The sequence below is a fragment of the Danio aesculapii genome, chromosome 16 (assembly GCF_903798145.1).
Source record: "Danio aesculapii chromosome 16, fDanAes4.1, whole genome shotgun sequence".
Lineage (NCBI taxonomy): Eukaryota > Metazoa > Chordata > Actinopteri > Cypriniformes > Danionidae > Danio > Danio aesculapii.
The window spans coordinates 31,747,484-31,762,412 of NC_079450.1; the positions used below are offsets into that span (position 1 = coordinate 31,747,484).

Consider the following 14,929-nt stretch of genomic DNA (forward strand, 5'->3'; position numbering starts at 1 on the left):
TATACACATTTCTGGAGATTGCGAATCACGTAGCCAGAAGTACATATGGCTGCATTTCGTCTTTAAAATGAAAGCTACAGGGCAGTATGACGCTGTTTCTTTCGCGCTTAGCAGCTGACCGCTTACCTCCGAATGGACAGCTTTCCCACTGTTACCAGTTTGTCCAGTAGCTCACCATGTACGTCGGTGGACTTTAGACACAGAGAAAAGTTGACTACGAGTATGACGACAGGGTTTGGTGAAGAACAGTTCCAGAAAGTGGGTAAGACAAAAACAGAAGCCAAAAAATAAAATAAACAATCAAATAACAAGGTGAGAATGGGGTAAAATCTGAAATTGTGGTAAAAATCATGCGAAGGATTTTCCTTTTCTGGATTGTTTTTTTTTAAAACTGTTTGTTGGGTTTAGGGAAGTGGGTGGGCGGGTCAATCAGTGCTTTTGAAAACTCCATTGGTTGGGTTTAGGGAAGGAGAAGGTTGGCCAGTCGATTGGTCAGTCAGTCGACAGCGGCCTCTGGTGAATTTACATGAGAACAGCAGGTGCGAAAAAAGTACCTCCTGGGATGTATTTGGTGGTCTCTAGAATGGTTTGTTTTCAGAATGAGCCTGGGTTGGAATTGTGTGTATAGTTATTTTTATTATATATTATATTTTGAGAGTTATTGCTAAAGTATATGGATTTATGCTATGGTTTTCAAATAGCATGGATAATGCCTTAATGCAGGGGTTCTCAATGTCGGTACTGGAGGTCAGATGCCCTGCAGATTTTTAGTTCCAAACCCAATCAGATGCACCTGGGCTAGCTTATCAAGCTTTTACTAGGCTTTCTAGAAACATCCCTGCAGTTGTGTTAAGACAAGTTAGAGCTAACATCTGCAAGACACCAGACCTCCAGCACCAAATTTGAGAACCCATACCTTAATTGGTATGTGGTATGGTTTTTTTTTTTTTTTGCTTTATGTGGAATGTTTTTGAGAGTGTTGTAACTAAAAACATAACACAAAAATTAAAAAATGATAACTTTTGTTTAAGGTTTACATTACAAATCCAATTAGAATCACTTGTTTAGTTGCAACAGTAAGTCACTATATTGTAATATACTGTATCTACTAAATTATTTAAAATATTACTTTACAGCTGTTTTCCACATAAACCATACAAACTTTTTATTTAATAAAATTACTGAAATTAAAATAAAAACTAATATATATATATATATATATATATATATATATATATATATATATATATATACATACATACATACTAGACTCTCAAAACTGTGTACAGATGTTCTATTTTAGATGAGCATCCTGATGGAAACAACAGTATAAATATTTTGAAAACCTGTTGGAATTAATGTGCAGCAAACCATTGACATAAGCATAGAGAAGCAACAGTGATTAACCAGAAAAATTAAAAAGGCCACTTCGTGGTTAAAAGGTAGCTGACCTCAGAGCCTCCTTTAACCAGAGAATTAAAGGGCTGTATTATTATAGTGCTAGCCAAATAAACACTGTATTATTGTTAATAATTATATACTTATTTTTTCTTTAACAGTTAATTCTGCTTAAAGGTTCTTTCTTTATCTGGTTTATAAACTATTTTGCACAAAATCTCAGCCTTATGCTGCATTTTTAACAGTTAGGACAAGCATATTTTGAAAACAAAAGTTAATTTAATTGTCAATGAAAGGTCACACAACAGCTGCTTAGAGTAGTAATCCACTGTGAATGCAAGAGGTTTTTATTCAAAATCATTCTTCATTCAAAACAATCAATATTGAGAATTGATGTTTGACAGAGGAAAAAATATAATCCTTGCTTCATATAATTGTTGTCTTATGTACTGTATAGTTCATTCAAGTCATTTTATTATTAATGTAATTACTAAAACACAAACCATTTTCTGCCCTCTACTTTAAGCATTTCCTGCCCTATTTTATTTATTACATAATTAAAATTGGTGTGAATGCACCTTTACATTATTGAAATATTCAGTATTCCGAATGTCATTGACAGTGATGTCACAGTGATATTTGCATACTGAACTGTAGGTCTGTTTTTACATACCATATTCTACTTCAGACTCAGTTTGTTCATTAAAGCCCAACGTAAACTTCAACTTGAACATTTTATTGTTTGTATAAACTCAACACATGCACATGAGAAAAAAACCATCCTTTTCTTCAACACGTCATTAGTGACAACAGCAAAAAATGTGTTTGTACTCATTTAAAATGGAGCTGCGGATATCTGTTTAGCATTTCAAAGCACATGTGCGAGCTGCTTATACTTTTTTCGTGTGATAAGAAAAATCGAGCAGCGCATGTAGAAAATTATTCACGCACCGTACACTGCCTGACAAAAGTCTTGTCGTGGATCCCAGTTGTTAGAGCAACAAATAATAACTTGACTTCTTGTTGATTATTTGGAAAAGTGGCAGAAGGTAGATTTTTTCCAATGAATCATCTGTTGAACTGCATCCCAATAATCCCAAATACTGCAGAAGACTTATTGGAACCCGCATAGACCCAATATTCTCATAGAAATCAGTCAAGTTTGGTGAAGGAAAAATCATGGTTTGGGGCTACGTTCAGTATGGGGGCGTGCGAGAGATATGCAGAGTGCATGGCAACATCAACAGCCTGAGGTATCAGGACATTTGTACCGCCCATTACATTACAAACCACGGGAAAGGGCAAATTTTATAGCAGGATAGTGCTCCTTCTTATACTTCAGCCTATATTTCAAATTTCCTGAAAACAAAGAAAGTCAAGGTGCTCCAGGATTGGCCAGCCCAGTCTCCAGACATGAACATTATCGAGCATGTCTTGTGTAAGATGAAGTAGGAGGCCTTGAAGATGAATCCAAAGAATCTTGATGAACTCTGGGAGTCCTGCAAGAATGCTTTCCTCGCCATTCCAGATGACTTTATTAATAAGTTATTTGAGTCATTGCTGAGATGTATGGATGCAGTCGTCCAAGCTTATGGGAGTCATACACAATTTTTTTTTTCCACTGCACCATGACTTTATACTCTATACTGTACACTATTTCTGTTAAGTGACAAGACTTTTGTCAAAGCAAAGACCTTACTGTCCTAATTAAATAATTAATAATCAAGACATGATCATATTTTATTTTATAAAAATGAGCGTAATCTGGAGGCCTTTGCCTTTCATATAAGCCACATCTGATACCAAATGATCAACTAGAAGTCAAGTTATTATTTTATATTTCTAAAACTTGGATAGGTGACAAGACTTTTGTCAGGTAGTGCATTTGTACTCTAGTATACACATAAAAGCTGAAGCATTCATCCATCTGTCATCTTTTCCACGCATTGACTGCCTCTTTCTTTAACTAACATTTATTTTAACATCACTTTGTTTACTGCCATGCAACCCCTGTTATTTCCTTCAGGAAATGCAAATCCATTATATTATTATTATTTTAATTGTCTTCCACCTCGTTCTCCACCTCAGCATATGCTAATTCTTCCCTGACGGCTCTGCTCCGATGCTTACCTTCAAACCAGCTTATTTTCCATATGTTTTCTCCAGCTAACTTGCCTAGCTTCTCATCTTCTCGTTCATGTTTTGTTTATTAATCTTCCTTAAGATGCATGCGCGCACACTCCTATTGTCTTCCAAGTGCCCTTGTCATCTGAAGCACTAGCGCCGCTCTCCAGAGGATCTACTCAGCTGCAGCGGCTTGTTTTTTTTTTCTTGTTGTTGTTTGAATTTAAGTCCCTGCCAATAGATGAAGAGAAACATGCTGAAAAGGAGAGCAAGAAAGGGAGCAACAACAAAAAAAAAGACACAATGACCCTTTAAAAAGAGGCCTGGCGCTACACGGCATTGCTTGTCATTCATGATGCTGTGGGATGTGAGGTCGGGTCAGACGAAAGCTCTTGATCCTCCCACCTGACAGAAGTACTGAGAGACTTGGCTGTACTGCAAGACATCAACATCACGCAACACTGCACAAACCACACACCTCACTGACCTGCAGAAGAAGATATCAGATGCGTTTCTAACATTTCCATTTCATGCACTTCAAAGCGCACAGTCATTGAATCTGTGGCCTTTTCCTTTCGCAAAAACCTTCTTTTACATCACGTCTCATTGCTTTTTTCTCTATCTAGCTCTTCCACTTTCTGACTCGCATTGTTTTCTGTCTCGAGTATATGAATTGAAGGGATAAATACTGTTTTCCAGAACGGATGGGAAGAGAAAGGCTATTACAAGTAGAAATGACAGTGACTGCAGTGTCTCTTGGTGTCATTTCTTCAGCGCTGGGCTGCTGGTTCCCTGAAAAGTGTGCGCGAGGCAGGGAGCAGCGTTAATTTTTCATCGTCTCTGAAACGGACTCTTAATGAAATGTTACTCGACAGCCTGTTCAAAGGCGACCTCCCGCTTTCCAGATCTCCCGCTGTTTCTGTAGCGTTCGCAGTGAAGGTGAAGTGTGTAATTTTTTTTGATGTTTAAATACTTTCTTTTATCCCAGCTTAATACGCAGAGACAACTGTAAGCAAGCCATTTGTAAGCTTATATGCCTTTAAAAGTGTAAACATCAGGGCTCAGTGGTGAAAACATTGTTCCGTTGGTTTGACAATCCTAGGGTCCGTTCTTCATACCTCACGTAAATGATCTTAGATGATTTGACAGATCTTGGATCTTTTAATCATGCTCTCTGGCTAACTTGGTTCTTCAAGCAAGTTTATAACTAGGATTAAAATTTCTGGTGAATAGATCTGAGATAGCTGCATGTGCATGGGCTTGTTATGAATTTAGAATAATTAAAAATAATTATACAGTATTGTTATTTTGCCCAATTTTTGCTATGACAACAACTTCTGGAGGCGACGCAGTGGCGCAGTAGGTAGTGCTGTCGCCTCACAGCAAGAAGGTCGCTGGGTTAGTTGGCATTTCTGTGTGGAGTTTGCATGTTCTATCTGCGTTCGCGTGGGTTTCCTCCGGGTGCTCCGGTTTCCTCCACAGTCCAAAGACATGTGGTACAGGTGAATTGGCTAGGCTAAATTGTCCGTAGTGTATGAGTGTGAATGAGTGTGTGTGGATGTTTCCCAGAGATGGGCTGGAAGGGCATCCGCTGCGTAAAAATGTGCTGGATAAGTTGGTGGTTCATTCCGCTGTGGCGACCCCAGATTAAGCCTAAAAGAAAATGAATGAATGAATGAATGAATGAATGAATGAATGAATGAATGAATGAATGAATGAACGAACAACTTCTGGATGAGTTTTGACACAAAGCAATCCTGGACTGTGTCAAATCACATCAAGCTAACTGAGTACAAAGAACAAACCCCTACTATCCAAATACAATATCAGTGAGGTTGTTTTTAACCATTATTACATACTTTACCTTTAAATACATTTTTATTACATATTTTATTTCCTATTTTTATGTTCTATTTTTAGAGGAATCATAATGAACTTTGTTGCTAGATACTTTATCAAAAAAAATTCCAAAGTTATATCATTTTCTCATGTAACTTTTCATATTTTGATGGAAATGTAGCTAGGGATATTGAAAAAGAGTAAGGCGGCCCCCTTACCTATTTATCATGTTTTGCATGTTTGTCAGACTTTAATGTTTCAGATCATCAAACTAGTTTTAATATTAAGTAAACACATCGTGCCATTTTAAAATGAAGGTTTTTATTATTAAGGGAAAACAAAATACAAAACTACATAGCCCTGTGTGAAAAACATAACTATGATATCTGAATTCAATTTATGTAGCCAAACTCAGGCATGATTACTGCTACATCAGTTTGTATTCAAGAAATCACTTATATAGGAAGTAGACCAAAAGATCCTCAAAAGCTAGACATGATGCAGAGATTAAGAAATTCAAAAACCAGTGATAATAATTGACATCTACCACTTTGGAAAGGTTATAAAGCCATTACTAAAGCTTTAGGACTGCAGTGAATCACAGTGAGAGCCATTGTCTTCAAATGGCAAAAACATGGAATAGTGAGGAACCTTCCCAAGAGTGACTGGCTGACCAAAATACCCCCCGGAGCGCAGCAACAACTCACCCAAGAGGTCACAAAATACCCCACAACAATAGCCAAAGAACTGCAGGCCTCACTTGCCTCACTTAAGGTGAGTGTTCATGACTTCACCATAAGAAAGAGACTGGGCAAAAAATGGTTTAAATAGCAGAGTTCCGAGATGAAAAATGGAGTTCCAAGAAAAAGAAAAAACTGCTGAGCAAAAAGAACATAGAGGCTTTACATCAGTTTTGCCAGAAAAAATCCCCAAGAGCTTTGGGAAAAAACTGACAAGACAGAGGTTGAGCTTTCTGGAAGGTGTGTGTCCATCATGTGTGGTGTAAAAATAACACCACATTTCAGAAAAAGAAATAAACCATACCAACAGTAAAATGTGGTGGTGGTAGTGTGATGGTCTGAGGATGTTTTGCTGATTCAAGACCTGGAAGACTTGCTGTGAGAAATGAAACCATGATTTCTGCTGTGTACCAAAATATCCTGAAGGAGAATGTTTGGCCATCTGTTAGTGACTTCAAGCTGAAGCGAACTTGGGTTCTGCAGCAGGACAATAATTTAAAGCACACCAGCAGGTCTACTTCAGAATGGCTGAAAATAATGAAGACTTTAGAGTGGCCCAGGAAAAGTCCTAACCTGAATCCAATTGAGATGCTGTGGCATGACCTTAAAAAAAAGTGGTTTATGCTCGAAAACCCTCCAATGCAGCTGATATATAACAATTGTGCAAAGATGAGTGTGGCAAAGTTCCTCCATAATGTTGTAACTGTCTCACTGCACATTATTGAAAATTCTTGATTGCTATTATTGCTGCTAAGGGTGCCTCAACCAGTTATGGGGCAAATGCGTTTTCAAACATGGCTATGTTTTATATTCTGTTTTCCTTTAATAATAAAAACTTTCTTTTCAAAACTGCATGATGTGTTAGCTTGTGTTACCTTTGACTAAAATTTTAATTTGTCATGTTTGATGATCTGAATTATTAAGTGTAACAAACATGCAGCCAAATAAGAAAGAAGCAAACACCTGTTCACACCACTGGTGTTAACTCAAAAGCCACTTCATATCAATCACTGATTAAGAATGTATGAAAATAAGTTCAGGAAACAAGTTATTTTTAGTTAATTTGCCATAACAAATCAGCTCAGTGATAACTAATAATCATTGAAAAATGACTTGAACATGTTCACAATTTGCAGGTTTTATTAAACCAAACCAGCCTGTTAGTCTTGTTCATTTGAATAAATGCTGGGTTTTAAAAGGTGGCAAAATAATATTTTTTTTCTATAAATGTTAGCATTTTTATTTAACATTAGTTAATGCTTTATTGAACTAATAAATCACTTTATTTCTGTTGATTTTAAACAAGCATAAACAAAAACGAATACTTTTTTTATGAACAAAGAAAAAAAAAAAAAAAATATATATATATATATATATATATATATATATATATATATATATATATATATATACATATATATATATATATATATATATATATATATATATATATATATATATATATATATATATATATATATATTACATTAGCCCTCTAATTTAAAGGGAAAGTTCACCCAAAAATAATAATAAAAAAAACATAGCATACTACCCTTAAAGAAATAGGCTCATTTTAGAAAGTTTTAGAGTACTCTTAGCTTAGCATAAAAAAATACAATCTCAGAAAACTCTGTTGAAATCTAGTGGAGTTGTTAAATGAGCCTATTTAAAAAAAAAGTGGAGTGTTTCTTCAAGTGGTTCTGAAACATGAGTTTAACACAAAAAAAGATATTTTGAAGAATGCTGAAACCCGTTCACTATGGCACTCACTTATTATGGCAGTCAATGGTGAAACCCGTTCACCAATGACTGCCATAGTAAGAAAAACTAACACTATGAAAGTCAGTCGTTACCAATTTAAGCATTCTTCAAAATATCTTTCTTTGTGTTTAGCAGAAGGATTGTGACAAGTCGACAGAATTTTTGTTTTTGGGTGAACTATCCCTTTAACAAACAAGACTTTATTTCAAATGAACTTTTTTAGTTTATATATTTAAAGAAGAGCAGACATGAACACTAATTACAGTTTTAGTTTTATCCAAAAAAAAAAAGTCATGCAGTTTTGACATTAAGTGAGGATTGTTTATTTTTGGATGAACTCTGCCCTTAACCGTTATTTGTCCTTTGTGTTCTTCAGGACCTCATGGAAACTTTTCTTATTTGTGCTGTTGACTGTTGCCCTCCAAGCAAACATACTTTCCTCTCCTTCACTCTTTCTTGTCATCGACCTTATTTTGTGTCACTTTCTCATTTCTGCTCTCTCCATCTATGTGTCACTCTGTTTCTTTCATTCAGTCTATCTCCATGTCTCCTATTTTTCTTTTCTCCCCACCGCTGTGTGTTGTAAACAGGTTGCTAAATATTTAGGTGTGCTGTCCGAGCTCATGCGTGGATGGTTCAGAGTGTCTGTCTGTTTCCTATCTGTCACACACACACATTATGATGCCCTGTGCAGTCATTTACTTTACTTACATGGGCGTCTTTGGTTTTGTAGGATTTTAATTATTCGGATCAACAAATTCAAACATATATGAATGCTAAAATGATCACGTTTGAAATTATGCATGTTTATCATAAGTGTTAAACAAGATTTGATCCTTTGATATACAGCATATTGTTTGCCTCCTGGTTTATAATGTTGCCTACTAAACATCTCTTTACTTTTTACTTTTTTTATAGACTTATGGTGCCTTTATGTGCTACAGGGATTATCATACTTCACATGTACTAAATTATTAGCCCTATGTGAAATTTTAATTCTTTAAAAAATATTTTCCAATTGATGATTAATAGAGCAAGTGTAACCAGCAAGTTGGATGACAACGGAGTGAGGATTCGCGTGCAGCTTTATTTGACAGAGAATGGTCAGACAGGCAACAATCAACAGGTACAAGCAGTAGCATGAAGGCAATCCAGAAGTGTAGTCAAGTCACGATAAGGTTGGTACAGGCGGCAAAAAAAAATTAGACACCGAGAACACATAATAATGTTACAGCAAAACAAGACTCAGCAACGTGTGCAGGAATGTGAGCAGTGTATCTGTGCAATCAGTCTTTGATCAGCAGTGTTGGGCAAGCTACTTGAAAAATGTAGTGAACTAAGCTATTAGCTACTCTACTTAAAATGTAGCTTAACTATTCTAAAAGCTACCCCTGGAAAATGTAGCATTTTTTGTATTTTTGTAAGTTTCATTTTTAAATGGAAGCAACTTAAATCCAAGTCAAACATATCTTAGTGATGAATAAAACTATCAATGAAGCATATGAGGGATAATTGTTCAGTTCAGTTATTTACTGCAAATAATATGCTGTACCAAATAGAAACAAAGTAACAGCAGAAACAAAAAATCCAATTAAATCAAGAGTTAGACATTTAAAATACTATAGTTATTTATAGAAAAGGGAATTATTTAGGAATAAGAATTCTATTGTATATATTTACAACTCTTCATTAATGAAGTATAATAAATTTATTAATATATACATTAATATCATGATAATATACATTAAAATCATTATCATAAATGTAGTATCATTAGTAACTACCGTGAACTAATAGTAACTGCCGTAGTATTAACTATATACTTCTTGAGGTATAGTCATGAGGAATCCTGCTTCAGAAATAACTCCCCTTCCTGCAGTCATCTTTCCATCAAGCAAGTTTCTTATGTTGTTTGGGGAAAACACTGACCAGAATGAAAGGTGGCAGTAATGCACCAAAAAGTTTGTTGTCGACCACCGTAAAACAGGAAGAAGAAATTGTCATTCTGGCCATCATATGGTTTTACTTTCATCGGCTAGTAAAACAACTCAGAAAGTCTGTGATCTGTAAATGTAGCTTGTGTGGACACTACTGTGCTACTTGACTTAAAAAAACAGCTTTGCTGCTGAAAAGCTATTTGGAAGTAGCGACGCTACTGCCATGCTACTGAGAAATGTAGTTAAGCTAGTAGTGTCACTACTTGTAGCGACACTACTGCAAAATACTGTTGATCAGCTTCCAACTGTTTATGTGTAATCATCGGTGATCCAGAAACAGGTGTGTGCGTGAGGTGCATGACAGGATTTGTAGTTCATAAGGTGACAGAATCTTGGTCCGGGTGATGGTGCATGTTTACTAGCGATCTGCAAGCCTGGTGATCGGGAAAGCAAGGACATTTTTCTTAGTATTTGCTATTATTTTTTTCTTCTGGAGAAAGTGTTATTTCTTTTAGTTTGGCTGGATTTTTTGCATTAACTTTAAAATCTTTAAAATCTGCTACAGTAAATATTAATAGCCCCTTACAGAAGAAAACGCTGTTGTTAATGACTTACCCTAACTTGCCTAGTAAACCTAATTAACCTATAGTTAAACCTTTAAATTGCACTTTGTAGCAGAATTAGCCCATATGCTGTTATTATAAACATTCATAATTTACATTTACATTTAGTCATTTAGCAGATGCTTTTGTCCAAAATAATTAAATAATAACGCTACAACTCTAAGATAAATATTAGTATCTTGTAAAATAACTACTGAAATGTTATGTATCATCATCATGGCAAATACACACGAAATTAGCTTTTAGAAATGAGTTATTAAAACTGTTATGGTTAAAAATATCTTGAAAAACTGTTAAAAAGCACTTGGGAAATATTTAAATAAAAAAATATGGAATCATTTTGTTTAAAGAATTTCTTTGTCATTCTTAATCTTATTCTTAATCATTCAAGTACCTAATTTTTGTGGAATTCTTATTAAAGCTAATAGGTGTTAAAGATCTTTAATTATGGACAGGGGAGGACTTAGGGATTTTGGGGGACCTAAGCAGTTCCAGGTATGGGGCCTTTAGGGATGCTCATTTCGATTAATTTTCCAAACTGATGCTGGCTAACAGAAAATTAACCATTAACTGGTCAGATTATCATTGACTTATTATTTAATAAACAAAATAAATGAATTTATTTTAACATGCAAACAACAGCATACAGAACATTAACATCAGAACAACAGAACATCTTCATGCACCTGCGTTTCCAACAGAATAAAATAAATAAAAAGACTAAAATAAAGAGGCCTGCCTTTTATTTTAATAGCAATAAATTCTTTAACGGTTATAGAAAGATTTTACAACATATGAGAGAAAATTTATAAAAGAGCTATAGGATTAATATAGGCTTCTTGCCATTGGTCGGGGGCCGCTAAATCCCCAATACATAAGCGGCTGCTTACCTTGCTTATTGGTTAAGTCCGCACCTGATTATGGATAAAATAAAACTTCCCTCTGTGTCAACCATATAAACATGACATAAACAGCTCGCTGATGACTCTGGAATTACTGGTCAAATGTATGCTTATTTTAAATCATAAATGCTTAAATATATTCAAAAAGGGGACAACACAGAAGCTCCAAAAATGCCAAGTTATTAAATTAAAAGACTAACACTCTTTTCATACACTTCTGAATTACACAATCTCATACATTATCTCACTACAAAAAATAAAAAAATACATAAGTAAATTGGCGACGCGGTGGAGCAGTGGATAGCACGTTCGCCTCAGAGCAAGAAGGTCGCTGGTTTGAGCCTCGGCTGGGTCAGTTGGCATTTCTGTGTGGAGTTTGCATGCTCTCCCCATGTTCATGTGGGTTTCCTCCACAGTCCAAAGACATGCAGTACAGGTGAATTGGGTATGCTGATTGTCCGTAGTGTATGTTTGTTAATGAACTTGTATGGATGTTTCCCAGTGATGGGTTGCAGCTGGAAGGGCATCCGCTGCGTAAAACATGTGCTGGATAAATTGGCAGTTCAATCTGCTGTGGCAATCCCAGATTAATTAATTAAGGGACTAAGATGAAAAGAAAATGAATGAATGAATGAATGAACACGAGTAAACAACTTACATACTCAAAACAAAAACAGAAAAATCTATTCTAATAATATATATCAAGTAAAGAAAAACATAACAGAATATAACAAAGAAATGCAACTATATAGCCAAAAACCTTTACCCAAACAACGAATTTAACATTAGTTAATTTGTAGGAGCCATTTGTTTATTTTATTTAAAGGTTTTTGTTAATCTTGATTTCTTTTGTTTTGGAGATTTGCACCCCTTGCAGGCCAGAGGAAGCTTAAAAGGCCTGGGTGTGGCCTACTGGAGAAGGGCCTGCTGGGAGCACATGGTCTTTAGACCTTACCTTCAGTGTTTTAAGACCAAAGCCGTTTGATTTTGTTTATTTCATATCAGTTTTTGTTCAAACAAGCTCTACAATAAACAGCTACAAATGAAGACTTGTCGTGCCATGTATTATTTGCTAAGGAAGCGTCTAAACCCCTCAGCAGACCCAAGATCTGACTAATTTGAAATTTCCATCAAGGATAGTCACAACATAATTAATTAATTAATTCACAAATTAAAAATTAAACATAAAGGAAAGGACGAAGATCAAACTCCTCATTTTTGAAATCATAAATGCTATAAATAGTTTTTCATACGTAGATATTCACATCTTTAGCAACAAGACAAGGGAATAAAAAAAGTTGTTGTAGAACAAATTAACCAATAATAGCAGTCACAGCAGCAACCGTGTTTAAAATTTATTTCTTGCACAACTCTGAATCACAAATTATCTCTTGAGTTTTCCAGTAGTAAATAAGACTTGAGAGGCTGTTCATGTCAATTTCCAAGTAGGAAGCTCACACACGAAGGCAATAATCTATTTTGGTTCCTGATTAGGAGACGATGAACACTTGAAGCACATGCTGGTAATATTTATTAAGAAGTAAAAATACTCCTTCCTGCAACGTCCACCAAAACAACTATATCTGATGTTAGTCTGAAGCAATGACTGGTGTCAGTGAGATAATTAGCTGGCCATAAATACTGCATTTTACATGAATATTACAATAATAAACATGATGACTGTAATGTGAAGTGGACGCTGACAAAATAAAGCAGCGTTTCCATCTAACGAGTCAAAGCGAACAAATTTGTCACTTCCTGATTAACTGATGTGAAATATCAACAGTAAAAACTGAATTTGCTGCGGTAGGAGAAGCTGCGTCAATCTTTTCTTCATTTAATAAATGACTTGACGCTCTTGATTCTGGAGCTCATTAATAATATAATAACACGAATAATGAAATGGTAAGGCGTTTTAGAATGACCTAAACAGCATTTCAGATGTTTTATAGTGTGCTCAGCCTGCTGGTTTGTCCATTTACACATATTTTTATCATCACATGATCTCTAACAACAAAATCACATGGCTTTTTTAATGCGTATACTGGAATTTTTTCCGTAAAAGTGTTTCCATCGCTGTTTATGCGCATCTTTTCTTATCGAATAAAAAGTTTATCCTACTAAGTTATGCACATAGCATTTTCTAAATTTATGCTCATAATGGCGTTTCCATCAATCCATTTTTTTTTTTGCGCATATACAAACTGTGCATAAAAATAGGTGGATAGAAACATAGCTAGTGTCGAGATCCTGAAGGGCAAGTGTTTCGAAACACTGCATTAAAGTATGATCCGAAATTTCCAGGTCACGTGACTAAAGTGTTTCGAAACACCTGGCCACATGCTTCAAAGCTATTCAAAGCATCAATCTTTTCAAAAGCGTTTCGAGACCTGGTGAATCTGCGTTTGACTGATAGGGTTCGGAAAAACTTCTGTGTCGTATAGCCTTGTGGACCGTGCGTTGTTCCTGTGCTTCACATGGCTTTTGGGTTCGAACCCCGACTTGTACAAATACTCTGAAATCATGATTTTATGTACTTTAATAATGTTACTGTTTTATGGTGTAGTCTAGCTAGGATACAGCTGGGGATATGCCATCAATTTAGCATCACTTTTGTAACAATGTATAACAATAATGCATATTTTACAGTAAATACATTGCGGTAAATGTTAATAAAACACAATAAATGGGAAATTTAACGAATAATATAAATAATTCTTGACATATTTATTCACAAAGTGTTCATTCGGATGTCAGACCAATGTTAAAACAAAACGATACAAGAACAGAGTATTTCAAATCTAACATCCATAGCTGTATCAGCCTGGATTCGAACCCACTATCTCTGCATGTTAGTCAGGAACTCTCACCGCTTCACTAAATCACTTGAAACTTCAACTCTACAAAGTGGGGTTTATTACCTCAATTTGCTTAACAGTTTCTTTGCTGAAGCTGTTCCAGTGCAATACATAAAAAATGACCACTAGGTGTCATTGTAGAGACGCTTTAAAGCTTCGACACATTTGCTTCGACTGTTTCAGTGTTTCATGAAGCCTCGCTTTGCCTACCACTAGTATACGGGCAATTCCAGAGTCGTGGTCCTATAACAGGCAAACAAACAAATAAGGCGAGGATCAAAACCGGCAAGGAAAACTCATGTGTGCTATGTATATAGTCCTTGCAATCAGTCCATAATGATCCTCTGGCTGTGAGTGTGTGCAATCAGCGGAATCTGGAACAGGTGTGTGTGAGCGGTGCATGACTGGAACTTGTAGTCCATGTAATGGCAGATTTGTAGTCATTTGCTATATGAATGTTTACCAGTGATCTGCAGCCGCTCGGTAGCTGGTGATCATAACAATGACATTTGACTGTATTTAACAATGCTAAAACATTACCTTATGTTAACATTATCTAATGTTTTACCTTTCTTTTCTACCTATTGCTTTAGCTTTACTCTTTTCTTCTTTTTTGTGTGTATTGTACATTTCTTTTGATAAAAGCACCTGTCTGCCAAATGCATATATGCAAATTTAAACAGCCTCAAACCGATCGTAACAATTTTATGGTCATTTCACAACACCGCAGAGAGAATAAATGAGAAA

General features: G+C 35.5%; 1 protein-coding gene across 3 annotated transcripts in view; it reads left to right on the forward strand.

The window, feature by feature from the left end:
* cadm4 (cell adhesion molecule 4) overlaps positions 1–14,929 on the forward strand; it is a 301,336-nt gene that overhangs the window by 273,177 nt on the left and 13,230 nt on the right. The gene's annotated exons all lie outside the window — the stretch shown is intronic.